The sequence below is a fragment of the Panicum virgatum genome, chromosome 1K (assembly GCF_016808335.1).
Source record: "Panicum virgatum strain AP13 chromosome 1K, P.virgatum_v5, whole genome shotgun sequence".
NCBI lineage: Eukaryota > Viridiplantae > Streptophyta > Magnoliopsida > Poales > Poaceae > Panicum > Panicum virgatum.
In genome coordinates this window covers 14,823,477-14,834,078 of record NC_053136.1, presented here as the reverse complement: position 1 = coordinate 14,834,078, position 10,602 = coordinate 14,823,477, and the positions used below count along the sequence as shown (strand labels likewise).

General features: G+C 45.0%; 2 long non-coding RNA genes across 6 annotated transcripts; both read left to right on the top strand.

Annotated features, from left to right (window-relative positions):
• The first annotated feature begins 585 nt into the window (after positions 1 to 585).
• LOC120651522 lies at positions 586 to 4,400 on the top strand. Its single transcript, XR_005666221.1, has 6 exons — positions 586 to 2,412; positions 2,494 to 2,618; positions 3,271 to 3,645; positions 3,728 to 3,800; positions 3,884 to 3,992; positions 4,060 to 4,400. It is a non-coding gene; the product is annotated as an uncharacterized LOC120651522 (long non-coding RNA).
• Positions 4,401 to 5,237: 837 nt separating this feature from the next.
• On the top strand, positions 5,238 to 9,339 carry LOC120696640. 5 transcript variants are annotated; one of them, XR_005684260.1, is made up of 6 exons: positions 5,238 to 5,580; positions 5,679 to 5,910; positions 6,015 to 6,218; positions 7,066 to 7,666; positions 8,942 to 8,976; positions 9,088 to 9,339. It is a non-coding gene; the product is annotated as an uncharacterized LOC120696640 (long non-coding RNA). The 5 variants fall into 5 exon arrangements; XR_005684255.1 differs by having other exon boundaries at positions 7,066 to 8,976; XR_005684259.1 differs by having other exon boundaries at positions 5,694 to 5,910; positions 7,066 to 9,332.
• The last annotated feature ends 1,263 nt before the right edge of the window (positions 9,340 to 10,602 follow it).

Genomic DNA, 10,602 nt, shown 5'->3' with positions numbered 1-10,602 from the left:
CCCTGGGCACCAACGCGCGCGCACGCGCATGATCACGTGCATGGTGAAGCCATGGCGAGGCCGCATCAGTGCCGAGCAGGGCCAAGGTGGCGGTGGTTCTGTCCGGCGAGGCTCAAGGCTGGGCAAGACGAAACCAGAACGACGGCAATGGGGCAGGTCAGAGCTAAGGGCATGGATAAAAAGGGCAGGACAGAGCAGGGTCATGAGGGTTCGGCGGCGAGGTGCTATGATGGCGAGGTCAGGGTGGAAGGCTCCAAGGCCGGTGTGCGTTGCGAACGCAATGCCGCAGTGGTGGCAACGCACGGCACGGCAGTGGCATGGCCACGGCGCGTCAGTGGCCGTCAAGACGAGGCGTGCCAAGGCCAAAGGCATGGCCTAGGGCAGCGCGCGCAGGAGGACTCGCCAGACATGGCCACAGCGAGGCCACTGTGACTCAGGAACGCTCATGCGCATGAGCGTTCGGCATAGCTGAGGCCACGACATGGCGGGGCAAGGGCTCGGTTTAGAACACAGCCTCTCGGCCAAGGTGGGCACGGTGAGCCTGGCTCGGTCCAGCCAAAGGCATGGCCTCTGGTTGCCGGCCGGGGTTAGGGTGTGCACGCACGGGCGCCTGGAAAGCCAGGGGCCCGGCGGCGAGGCGGCGACGACGGGTTTGTGGGGTCACGCGCGGGGCAAGGCATCGGCTCCTGCACACATGGCAACAAGGGACAAGGGGAACCCTATGGGCCGCGCTACGGTGGGCTCATCGGCAGCCAATGGCAACGCCGGCAGCACGGAGAGTCGCAAACGCGTATCGGAAGATCTAGCCGATACAAAAAACGACAAATCGGCCCAGACAGCCAATTGCACGTGCATAACAGTATAAAAGCTGCGAATGTGTAACTTAAATAAGGTTACTCGATAACACTTGAAACAGATCTAAATTGGCTTTATAATATTTTGATAATATCACAAAATTCCACAGCCGATCACACGTGTTTCAATGTAGAGAAATCTGATAAAAGCTGAAATGATAGGAAAAATCTATAACTCTAGCAAATATCGATGAATCGTGAATTAATCTAGACGAGACGACAGCGATACGCCTGGAAGTCAAAGCCTAGACAGAATTCGATAACTTTGAACAAATCTAAATGAAGCAATAGCGATACGCCGGTTGACTAAAGCTTAGATTTACTCGATAAACGAAAACTTACCAGTAGATCAAGTCGCTCGAATGTGAGGCGTCTTCGATCAACTCGAAAGAACTCGCAGAAAAAAGAAAATAGCGAAGTCGCCAACAAGAAAGTAAATTGCGATGGAATTGTAAAGGTTTGTTGTATTGGATGTGTATCAATCTTCTCAGGTCCCGTACAACTGCTATTTATACCCTAAAACTAACAAGTCCTAGCCGATTACGGCAAACATATATTTTGACAAAAAGAAAAAGATTTCCTAAATAAAACAAACCGACTCAAGACCAAACCATCAAAATCCGATCGAATATGGAATATTCCTTTGGCCCATCGGCAAAGGCATCATTGGCCGATCTCCATACTGTACACGCTAGTACCTCCCAAATTGAAGTATCTTTTCGGCCCATCGGCAACGGCTTTATCAGCTGGTTCCCACATCATGCATGTTGGCTCCTTCCAAATCGGCAATCTTCCTCCACTTCCTTGTTTATCTTGACATGTGTCAAAAAATGGCGTCAACAGGGATAAGCAGTACATCGTCCTCAAGACTACTTCTGATCAGGCATCAAGGCCGCGCGGCTCCTGCAAGGGCACCTACCATGAGTCCACGATCCTCTCCGCCAGCTGCACAACAATATTCTCCTTCACCATCATCTCCTGGGCATCCATCAGGTCCTCCTTTACCAACGTCTCCTAATTCACCTCCTCCGCAACCGGCAAAGAAGCAAAAGTTACCACCGAAGAAGCATGCACCAGTTAATGACTCACCGAAGAAAAAGAAGCAGCCTTCGAAGAAAGCTAAGGAGGCTCCAAAGAAATTGTGGGACAAATCTTACGAAGAATGCAAGAAGTAGAGTATGGCCGAGGTTGAAGAGCACCCGAAAGAGCCAGAGAAGAGGCAACCAATAGATCCAAGGCAGTCAGCCTTTTTTTTATTGGAATGACCGATGCAAATAAGAAGAGATTCATTCCATCTGTATCAAACTATGACCATTCGGTTACCAAGTCATTCGAGAAGAGAAAATCGAGGTTGTCGTCTAATGTTCCACAGCTCGGAGCCCAGCCGAAGCAATCAATACCACCGCTCGTAGTGCAAAATATGGAATAGTAAGATTTAATTAGTTTTATGAAAACATCGAAGCTCACGGCGGCTGAGGTTGCAGGATCAAACGAAATTCTGTTAGCTCCAGTGGTTCAATGGAAATATGATGAGGGGAGGAGCCTTGTCCCCCCAGAGGTAGTGCCTATGCTTCCAACGTAAATGTGAAGGCTACATGAATGCTACATGGATGCAATGAGAAATGGTGATTTCATGCAGGGCGCAAAGTTTACAGATGAAGATTTCTTTCGTGGAGAGGGCATTATATGGTTGACTTGGGAAGAAGTGTACCAACTATACCATCAAGACGCCCTTGACATCTCTATCATCGGCTTGTGGGTTCTGTAAGTGGTGTACTTTAAATTTTATTCATTAACATATATAAGTAACGAATATTAGAGTAAAATGCTCTAGGGGTACTTAAACTAGTTGACCTGTTCTGTTTAGGTCCATGAACTTTGAAAGTGCATTTTTAGGTCCACAATCTATTCAAGTGTGTCACTTGAGGTCCAAAACACCTCTTACCAGCGTTGACCGCCTACGTGGACCGCCACGTAGATCCAACGTGGACCGTATATTAGCAAATCAACGTTGGGAGGGGTGATGTGCAAATCAACATTGGGAGGGGTGATGTGCAAATCAATGTTGGGAGGGGTGATGTGCAAATCAATGAGCGGCCCGGCGGTGCGGGAGCAGAGGAGATGAAATGATGGGGGAGAATTGAGGAGGGCTCGGCTTGGGAGGGGTGATGTGCAAATATACGGTCAACGTTGGATCTACGTGGCGGTCCACATAGGCAGTCAACGCTGGTAAGAGGCGTTTTGGACCTCAAGTGACACACTTGAATAGATTGTGGACCTAAAAATGTACTTTCGAAGTTCATGGACCTAAACAGAACAGGTCAACTAGTTTAAGGACCCCAGTGCATTTTACTCCGAATATTATTACATGACCTCAACCTATTAATGATTCCTTGTTTTATTTTGTATCATGTAGAATGGAGATTCAGACTTGCCAGAAAAATGGGTACTACCACATCGGCTTCATCGACCCAACGATTGTAAATTGCAAGAATCTACGTTCAACCCCTGAAGAAACATTTCATAACATATACAAGTACTTCTCTGTTCAGAACTACAAGCAGTACGTATTGTTTCCTTACAACTTTGCATGAGTGTTTTCTGCTGTGTAACTCTTTTAATCCTGTATAATTGAATTTTTTTTAACCCTAACAAGAACGGGCTTCGTATAATCTTGCAGTGATCACTGGATACTAGTTGCCATAATTCCTCATATGAGCTTAGCGGTAGTTATGGACTCAATGAGCAAATATCCAGAACTATACAAAGACATGGCTGACATGTTGAAAAGGTAATTCCGGTCATACTTCCTCAATCACCATTATTTTGAAATCATTCGTTAAATATATTTATTCGTTCTCGATCATGTGCAGGGCTTAGAAGAAATTTGTTAAAAATCATAGAGGTAATTTCAGCCACGAACTAAAATTGAAGACAGACTTTTCGGTACGTACTGGATGCTGCTTTGCACGTTTCATTTATTTATTATATATTCATATGGATACCTGATGAGTTCTTTTCTCTTAAAGTGTATGAGGCAGGCATAGAGCAATAATTTATATGGATACTATGTGTGTGAGAACATCCATGGTCTAGTAGGTCCTCTGAAGACATTTACTACTTGGGAGAAGGAAGCAAGTAAAAAACTTTGTCAATGTTTCAACTTGTTTTGTAAATTGTCGTAATTAATCACTTTTCCATATAGGTCGATGCGATGCGAGATCAGCTCATACCAGAGGAAATGATTTTTGCGGTTCAAGAAGCCTTGTGCGGATTTATTGTTGAGCAGGTCATAAACAAAAAGGGCGAACTCTACTATGATGGAAGGTCGAACATAGATAACAAGAGTAAATATGATGATATTGCGTAAAACTTTTGTTGCAGTTTGTATGTAATTAAGTATATGTATATATCTATTTATATCTATGGCCCTGTTTGGAGAAATAGCCAAAAATTATTTTGAGGGCTAAAGTTTAGCTCAAAAAAATAGCCCTTGAGATGTTTGGATCCAAGGGCTATTTGGCTCATAAAACACTTTTTCAATCATTGAGTTGTTACTTTTCCAAGAGAGAGTGAGTGAGAGAATCAATGGGCCCCACACGAAATAGCCTCAAATGGCACCCCTTGGGGGGATATTTTTTTGGGTAGGCTATTTGCTAATAGTCCAAAAATAGCCCTCCTGTTTGGCTCCCTTTGAGCTATTTGGGGCTATTTGGGGTGGGCTAAAAAATAACTCATGGATCCAAACAAGACCTATGTATGTGTATGTAAATATATATATGAACTCTAATAATATATATATAGATATAGATATTCGTTTATATAATATTTATTCTGAATATTTTTCTATTTTTATAAAAATATTCAAAATAAATATTATATATATATATAATAAGTCTATTGAATACCTAGTTATGAAATAAAGTATTCCATAGCTGAGCCGACCCTACCCTCGGGCGCGCACGCGCAGTCCGGTCGTCCCCTACCGCGACGGTTTTCTGCGGCTCTCTCCTCTCCAAACAGTTCAGCTCCTTCCTCCCAATCGGTTTCACTTCCAGATGCCGACGCCGCACCTACGCCGCTCCCTCCTCCGCCGCACCCTCTCCTCGACGCCGCTCCCCCCCTTCCGGCGCACCCTCCCCCGACGCCGCTCCCTCCTCCCGATGGTGCTCCCCTCCTGCGACGCAGCTCCCTCATCCCGACGGCCCCTCCATCCTCCCGACGCCGCTCCCATCCTCCCAATGCCGCTCCCCTCCTGTGACGCCGCTCTCCCATCCCTGCGCCGCCGTTCCCCCATCCCTCCTTCGCTCCACCATCCCGACAACCCTTGATCCTCCCGACGGTGCCCCAAAATTGTTTCCAACCCCCCCCCCCCCCCCCCCCCCCCCCCAGCTCGCAATCCGTTTTCCGAACCCGCTTCGCCGTTCCTCACGTCGCCGATTCAGGGACTGGACGCCTGGTGCCGCCCGCCGCAAGCTGCTGGCCAGCCCCTCCGTCGATCCCACGATTCAAGATTGTGGCCTCCTAGGTCATTAACCTCCGTCCAGATCTGCTTCGCCCGTTCCTAGCTCCCTCCGGGCTCCGGCCACCGCCCGTCCTTCTGTCGCCGCCGCCCCTCGCTTTTCTCCGTGCAAGTCAACGCCCAGCCAGATGCCGCAACAGCCCGCCGGCGCAAGGGGCAGAGCATCACCCGTCCGATTCACCGTGCCCCGAAACAGCTTACGAGGTTCTCCACTGTGGTTTGTCTTCCATTCACTGTTCCGTCTCCATCCGGCGTTACTGCCGCTGTCACACACAAGTTGAGGTTAAGGATGGATATGGCAGGTGGGTCGCAAACAGAGGTGCCTGCGGCGTGATGACTAGGAATGCGGCCATAATGCGTCATGTTGAGGATTTTGGCAGAGGATGCCTGCTGGACCTCTCGCCTCTTTCTGGGCCAAGCCAGCATCGCTGTGAAGTCACTGTGACCTAAGGCAGCTGGGGTGATCCCCTGGAACTCACATCCCATGGAGAAGCAGTGATGGATGGACATGGCTAGTTATTGATGGAATTGCAGGTATTAGTAGGGAAATTCCCCTAATTAAATTGATTTTGCAATTGATTATAATGTTCTTGTGGATGATTAGTTGATTCCAACCCCAATTTTCACACCCCGTGTAGATCGGGTGTCTGGAGGTTGACTGGATCGACCCTAGTGCTGATGCCAATTTCCAATCAACGAGCTGTGGCAATGAGCATACTTGCAGCAACGTGCCATGGTGCCCCCAATCTCTGCTGCCTTCAACCCGAACAGGCCCTGCAGAGCATCTTCTGTCCAGGTGCTCGCCGCCAGGAGCCCATGACCATCATCTTGCGAAACATCAGGTGCTGGTTCATTTTCTTTTCCAACCATCGTCGGTTTGTTCTTCTGCTCTTGATTATTTTGTTTTCGCTATTGCATTAGATGGTTACTGCAAACTGCATTCTTCTTGATATTTATATGTTTTTAATTACTAGCTCAAGTTATGCAGTAAAGGCTAGATCAGAGCATCGATTCCATGATTTTTTTTACTGAACTACCTTGATTAGTTTTCTGAAATCTTTTCAGTATCTCTTATTAGATTGCACCTATTAGACTTTAGGCATAATGTAGTAGTAATATATCTATTGAACTATCTGTGGTTAGTTTTATGAAATCCTGCCAATATCTCTTCTTAGATTGCACCTATTAGACTTTAGGCATATTGTGGTACCACTTTATCTATATGTCGGTGTTGATATTTGAGATTTGAGGTTTCTGATTGTTACAGTATATGGTTGTCTTAGTACAAATTCTTGTGGAACAAATTGGTGCTCATATGTTCATAAATCCCACATCTGGTTGACTTTTTTTTTTTTGAGAACCACATCTGGTTGACTTTGGTGTCCATATGCATGCTTATGTATTCTGAAATTTCAGTATCTGATTATGCATGTCACTTTGGACCGGTTCAGTCTTTCTTTGAGCTATGAAGCTAGCTATCTTGTTAGCTGACTATTTACTGACAATAAGAGAACAAGCATGCTATCTTAGTTCAGTTCAGGCCCTCCTAGTAAAAAACAAAAATAGTTCGTGTAACTTTTTTATTCGTTGCCCATTTTACCTTTTGAACGATATTATTTTGAAGCTTTAGTCTTATGGCACTAGACTTCCTAGTAAGAAATAAAATAGTCTGCGCCTTCTGTTTTGCAGGCATCACCCAGCTTGGGATTAGGTCGGTTTAGCTCCTCCCATCGCCGGTGCTCCTCCGGCGCTTCGTGATGCCGCTCCATCCTCCCATCGCTCCTAGGAGAGTACCTTCCGATGGTGCAGGATCATGCGATTAGATCCTAGAGAAGCAAGCGCAGCACCCTTATAACGAGTTTAAAATTATGTTTGATTCAAATTTCTTTTAGGGGTTCATGTCGCTGCGGGATTTCGATTCTTTTGTTCCATTGGTCAATGGGTGTCGTGGCTGACTCCTGGTTCCTACTTCAAGGAGGATCTGTTAGGGCTGCTACTGTGGTGGATGGATTGCTCGATTCATACGCCTCATATGAATTCAGCTGATAGTTTGCCTATTTTTTATCTTGTATATGTCTGAGTCTGGGTCATGCTTGCTATCGCCATGGAGTTTTATTAAGGAAACTTTTTTCGTTCTCTATTTTTCATATGGACGGATAGGTGCTGCTGCAATCGAGACCGAGTACATGTTGTATGGACGATTGAGCAACCACATTGCAATCCATTTCGGTCGATGGTGTCCCAATCCATGGGGATCCTGTCCACTCCATCCTGCATCAACAGACACAAGGTATTCAGGATCCCTCCAATCGTCATCAATTTTTTTATGAGTCATCTCAAAGCCTGGACACCTCTGAAAACAACCACGGGCGTGGAATTGTAAGCTCGATGTGAGCAAAACTTCTGCAAGCTCCTCCTTAGTCACAAATAGTTTATGCTGATTAAAAAAATAAATCAGTAACTTAATTAATCCTGTGCAGCACGCAATCAACTGAACAACCATGTGCAAGTGTTTTCTAGCATATGAATATGAACGAAGTTCTTTTTTTTTTTGCACTAGGTATTAATAATTCTGATTCCTGATGTATGATCAGGTCATACTGTTGGTTGTTGAAGGTGACATTGCGGTGAACTCTGTTCTGTCCACTGTGCCAGCTTGCTAGCTATGCTCTTTCAACCTGAGTCCACACTTTAGTCTAGTGATCATATTAGTTCTAATAGTTAAACTTGGCTTATTTGCATTCTTTAAATTTTCAAGGACATTAAAATTGGATTCCTATTTGGTTCAAGAAGGTTCTCCGAAATAAATTCTACATTTTCTTTGCTAGATAAAATAGTGGTGTTTACAATCGTGGCAGTCAATAAATGATACTATTCCAACCGTGCACGATATTATTGAACAGCTATCCATATGCATGCTTATGTATTCTGAAATTTCAGTATCCAATTATGCATGCCACTTTGCTTGCTACAAGAACATTTATATATTGCTCAGATGCTTATCTTTGAATACGAACATCATTGTAATTTGTATCTTTTGTCAATTTGATGCACGCCTCATTATTGCAATTTTCTGCCATATATTGTCAATTTGATAACTCACTGTCCAACATTTTGACCATGCACTAATGTCCAGCCCACTGCCTTATCTATGTTCGTGTAAACCCTAGCATGCAAGGTATGCATGAAGCCTCATCAGCCATGACACTATTTTTGGTTGGTAATCTGACATGTTCTGTATCTTTGGGTTGCTGTGAGATGGATTGCCCCCCCCCCCCTCAAAATGCACTCCTGTATCCATGAAAGCAAAGAATTCAAACCTAAAGCTGCTTGTTTCTTCCAATTCCAATTCGGGATGCTTGCTTCTTCACATCTTTAGTCTCATTTCAGGATGATTGCTGGTGGGGTCTCTATATCTTAATTGATATATATATATATGGAAAGAACAAGTTCTTTATTAATTAATTAGCTTAACCATGCGTATCAAGTGTGAACGACATTTTTTTCTTACACTTCTCCTGCTGATTTGGACTGAATAATTTGTTGACAAATTCCTAATCTGCAGCCAGTTCGTGCACCTGAGTGTATCCTGTCTATGAGGTTTGTTGCAACACAATTCGAATCTACTCCTTAATATTTGTTTTGCTCTTATATAATGTGTATAGGCTCTCTTTAACCTGCATATACTAATAATTCTTAGCTCTTATGCAGATTGCAATATGCATGCTGGTTGCCTGCACGTGAGATGGTTAATTGGCATTTTCATATTTGTTTTGTGATAAGAGAACTAATTTGGGGCTAGTTTGCATAGAATTGAAATTTTTATGATCGCACATGGTTCAACGACAAGTCTTTGTTTGATAGAAAATGGTTACGGTCTTACTCAATGACCTGAACAATCATCCCAACTGGAATTAATATATTTTCCTTCTCTAGAATGAGAATATCTGTTTTGACAAAAAATATCGTGCCAACAAAAAATTGTACACCAATTATTCAACCTAAACACAAACAGTGAATAATTCCTCAGAAAGTATTGGAATCGTCGTGTCCCTGCACTTGCACTGGCGTACAGATCTTAGCAGGCGATTCTTTTTCTCACGCGCGAGAAGCAACGAGGAGATGGACATGGACATGTGCATGTACCTGCGCGGGAAAACCGGACGCTAGCCTCTCGGCCACGGACGTACGCGTCTGTCTCGTCTCAAAAAAAAAAAGACGTACGCGTCTGTCACGCAGAAAAACGGATGCGGAGTGGAGCCCACCGGCCCACTAACGTACGCGTCCCTCGCACAGAAAAACGAACGCGGAGTGGGCGCGGCGTCGGAGCGCACGCGGACGTAGTGGAGCTCATAGTCAGCTTCAATTCCAATACAAAAATATAATTGAAATGAAAAGAAAATGAATGGAAAGGAAATGAGGGAAATGAAAAAAAAAAACTTTTGGTCCCGGTTGGTAACACAAACCTAGATTAAAGGAGGTGCCTGCCACGTCAGGTTTGGCTGCCCCTTTCGTCCCGATTTGTACCACCGACCGGAACCAAAGGTGATTTTTTATCCCGGTTGTCTGACCCGGGACTAAAGAACTCCCATTTAGTCCCGGATTGGTGATCTTTGTTGGAAAACTGGGTTAACAAGAGTTTTTCAATCGGGACTAAAGGTCATTTCTGTACTAGTGGTTCTTGGTAACAAAGGTGTGGTCGCCAAGTTCTTGGCAGCCCATCCCAGTCCGGACGGGCTTTTGCGGAGAGAGCCAGAGAGGCTAAGGAAAAGCAGCGAATTGATGCGGTGCGAGCTTCCCCAGCTGCATGAAAAGAAGCCTGATGCAAATGCATGGACCATGATGCTATCATTATCGGCCTCCCGCAATTGCCGCTGGACCTCCATCATGCGTATACATCAGAATTCTTAACAAGTAAGAAACCGCGGCAATTGGCGTATACATCATTATCGGCCTCCCTTTCACACTCCTGCTCCTCCTTTTAGCCTTTTTTTTTGCGGGTACCTTTTAGCCTTTTTTTCTGACGACGCAGCAAAATTCTTAACGAGTAAGAAACCGCGCGTTCGCTCGCGCCGAAAATCAGTAGGAACTAGGATCATCAGAACAAGAACTGGTCCGCCGGATGCCATCATTGCTCGGTGCATGGAAGAAGATACAGTCTTTTTTTTTTTTTTGTTTCAACGGATGTTTACGTGGCGTCCCAGTGAAAACGAAAAGGTGAAAAAC